This window comes from Bison bison, unplaced genomic scaffold (genome assembly GCF_000754665.1).
Source record: "Bison bison bison isolate TAMUID 2011002044 unplaced genomic scaffold, Bison_UMD1.0 scf7180017864063, whole genome shotgun sequence".
NCBI lineage: Eukaryota > Metazoa > Chordata > Mammalia > Artiodactyla > Bovidae > Bison > Bison bison.
Window position 1 is genome coordinate 15,687,004 of NW_011494635.1, and position 3,911 is coordinate 15,690,914.

Genomic DNA, 3,911 nt, shown 5'->3' on the forward strand with positions numbered 1-3,911 from the left:
AGGGAGCATTTATCAGCTTTTCACCCTGTTGGTAAAAACACTGCTCAACAGGCCTCCTTCTCATCCTTCGGACTTGAGCAGAGTTAGGTTAGGTGGGGAGGGACGAAGAGGAAGCCTTACCCTCGATGGCCATCAGGGCTGGGTCCAGATCCTCCAACCTCAGACCCTATGGCACCACACCCTCTTCTTGGCCAGTCTTTGGGGCACTGCTCACTCACACTCGTTCTCAGGATTTTTCTGGGTGTCCAAGTTACCACTGGTGTCCAGAAGGAGACCATGGGTACAATTGGTCAGTTTTGTCCAGCTTGGCCATGACTTCAAAGATGTGGTGCAGTGCCCACTTGAGAAGTGCCCTGGCTGACGTCACATGGGGCCGAGCCTTTCCTGTTCTGTCATCAGTGCTGCCCTCTGTAGAGTGTGGGCACATGTACAGGTGCCTGTGCTCACCACAGCTTCTCCCAGCAAAATTTGGTAGGAGGGAGGTCTGGCCCAGAAGTGGCTACATGACACTACCAATAACTGTGGCCAAAGTGAACCAGCTATGGAGTCCTTCTGAAAACATCTCTCTGACTGGAGCAGGCTTCCATGCCTCAGTGGCCTTCCAGGGTCACCTCCACCCTGGGCTGCGCTTCCTGGAGGCTGCACTCTGAGGACACCACCTCTTGGTGTCCTTCCCTAGTGCTCAGCTCTTCAGGCACATTTGCAGACTTGTTCATATTCATCCCCTTATGCAACTCTGGCAAGCTATGAGGCTTTGCACCTGCTACCTAGCCTTTCAGAGGCTCAATTTCCCCATCTGGCTGGCAGTAATAGTGCCAGCACCTCCCCTAGGCTTGTTCTAAGGGTTGAATGAGCTATTTTGGGAAACAGTGCTTGGGCTTGGGCCTGCCAGGAGGTGAGTGCCCAGTCCATGCCAGGCAATGTGACGGTTGTAGCCACATTTCCCAGAAAAAGGTGAATGCTGCTGGCAATTCCTGCCATGTTGGACTCCCGACTCTGACTAGTGAGAGAGGGACAGACTGGGTACAACCTGCCATGTTGGGCTCCCGACTCTGACTAGCAAGAGAGGGACAGTCTGAGTGGCAACAAGCTCCATATGTCAAGAGGCAGCAAGCAGCAGCCTCCAAGGCCCTTCTAGGGGTGAGTGAGAATCTATGATGGGCTCACTTCCCTCCTAGTTCTGGAAGACCTTCCCACCCCTCCATGAGGCTCCCAAGAGGAAAGTTCAGAGGCCTGGGCTCCTGACAAGCTCCCATCTTGGCATGCTGTGTGACTCTGGGAGGGCCACTTGCCCTCTCTGAGCCTTCTTCACCTCTGTAGAAATGAGGTTGATGAGGGTGTCTGCCTGTGGTGGCTGGTCTTGAGAGTCAGTTGGGAGGAAGGGTGTGGCATGCTCACCCCAGGCCCCTTGGACAACTATTACTGTTATCACGCTGCTGCTATACGCTGACCCAGTGCCTTCTAACTCTTGCTTGTCTGGGATATCATCATCCAAAAGGCTAATATGCATTTTTGCATGTTTAACATTTAATATGGGTCAGGGGGTGGCTGAAAGCAATCCAGTTCATAGTAGAGACTTTTTAAATGACCGTCTGGAGGCTAGCTACGGGCGTAGAGAGGGAAAGGTGTGCGTGAAGAGAAGAAACCAAGACGGCTTGTGGCACCCCAGCCCCTCACCCCCTGCGGGCTGATGGGTAATATTTTTATTAAAAAAAAAAAATAAATGACCTTCTGAAGTCAATGATAGGGAAGGAAGAGAGGGTCTTATGAAGAGAGAAAAGGAAGATTGTTCCTGCTGCAGGGGTTTCCTGGTTGGAGCTACCTCTGTGGAGAGGCCTGGCCCTCCGTCCACTCTCCCCTCTGTAATGAGAGGAACTTGAAGCCTCTCTCCCATCTTGCACATGACTAGGCTCAGTCTTGATCTCCAGCCTGGGTGCAAGCTTCCCCCACTGGTGTTCTCTCCAATTTACTCGTTCCCCAACTGCCATGCAGTCCCTCCCACCACCAGCAGCCAGACACACAAGTCCTCTCTTGGGGAGCATCCCTCCCACTGGGCTGTTACTTTTCAACTTTTTATTTATTTATGGCTTTCTGGGTCTCTGTTGCTGTGTGCAGGCTTTCTCTAGTTGCAGCGGGTGGGGGCTACTCTCTAGCTGCAGCGCACAGACTTCTCACTGTGGTGGCTTCTCTTGTTGCAGAGCATAGGCTCAAGGTGCACAGGCTTAGTTGTTCTGAGGCATGTGGACTCATCCCAGACCAGGGATCAAACCAGCATCCCCCCGGACTGGCAGGCAGATTCTTATTCACTGTACCACCAGGGAAGTCCTAAAGTTAACTTTTTAATGACATAAGTAATAGACAACTAGATTCTGTTTCTGAAAAAGCAAAATTGATAAGTCAGGCCAAAATCACCTTTGAGACCTGCCTCTACCTGGCCATCCTTCTCAGCCTCCTGAGCCAATGACCAAGTCACGTGTCTCTGCCGTTTCCCCTCTGAGACCCCCAAAGGCCCTCCCTGCTGCTTGCCCAGGATTCCTTTGTGCTCCTTTCAAGGCTCCTTGGGCTCTCTCCAGAAGGGTCTGGATCATCAGGATGTTTCGATCCAATACCATCATTCTGTGCACTGGCTGGTGGAAGACCCTGCTCACAGCATACTGTTACCTGAGACAGGGGCTGGTCACTCCTGTCCTGAGTCCTATTTCTATTCCAACACTTTCCCCAATTTTATGTTAATTCAATTTTAAAACACTATCTTGTATGAAATTTGATCAGAAAGTTTCCTGTCCAAACTGTTTGCCGCATGGAAGGCTGCTGTGGGTAGCAATGCATGCTCTCTCTCTCTCTTGAGAGCCAGAGTCCTTCTCCTTGGAATGTCTCTTTGGAGACCCCTAATAGCTTCTCCAGCCAGGGAGGAAGGTCTGGGGGTCTGAGGCCCCTAGTCTTTGGGACCTAGTATGGGGTTGGAAAGAACACACACTACCTGGGTTGACATGGAGAAGCTCTGAACAAATCACCCCAGCTATCTGGGCCCACTTTTGATTGAATGGGGGCGGGGTGACAGTATGGCTTACAGGATTGTTGAGAACCAGTGGGTGAGGCATCAAACCCATGTGTCTACTTTGGGGCCTGGTTTGTGTGAAGAGACCACGAACAGCCCAGTTATTTTCACTCTGAGAGCGGTCATCTCCCCTTCTCTGACAGGGCCCAGGGCCTGAGCAGGCTTACCTCCTTTTCTGGTTGGGTACTGTGGATATTGGCTGGGGGCACTCACCCTGCAAGGGTAGAGGGAGGGGTGTGGTGCTGAACGGACAGCTCCCTTCACTCTGGCTTTGAGAGGCACCGGTGTGTGTCTAGTGAGAACCAGGTTTCATCCCAGGGTGGCGGCACTACAGGGCAGGTGCGGGGACAAGAGGGTCTAAGGGCCTCACCTAAGTGTACAGCCCAAGAAAATGCTGCCTGCAGAAGCTCTACATCTGTGCTGGCCCAGTCATGAGTGTGGTGGTCAACCTCTCTACCAACTGGGCAAGTATTCATGAGAGGGAAAGGTGAGGAAGGAGGAAGTCCAGGGAGGGGCAGAGGGAGGTGAGAGTCAGGAAGATACACAGTGACAAAGAATCAGCAAGATGCAAAGATACAGCGAGAGGTGGGGACAGATGGAGAGCCAAAAAGACAAAAGGAAGCAGAGACACAGATAGATAGAGGCAGGGGAGACAGACAGAAATGCCAAAAAAGAGAAAAGGAGGGAGAGGGAGACAAAGACATGGGGGTTGAGGTGCAGGGACTCAGTGACAGAACAATGCAGGGCACCCACAAGGAGGCATGCCCAGGGGAAGACAACTAACATCCAGGAGGGAGGAAGGGATGCACAGTCAGAGATGTGGGACACAAAAAGAGCATGATCCATGTGTTCC

At 52.1% G+C, this 3,911-nt stretch overlaps 1 protein-coding gene across 1 annotated transcript in view; it reads left to right on the plus strand.

The window, feature by feature from the left end:
• Positions 1–3,911, plus strand: part of STMN3 (stathmin-like 3) — a 10,073-nt gene that overhangs the window by 1,623 nt on the left and 4,539 nt on the right. The gene's annotated exons all lie outside the window — the stretch shown is intronic.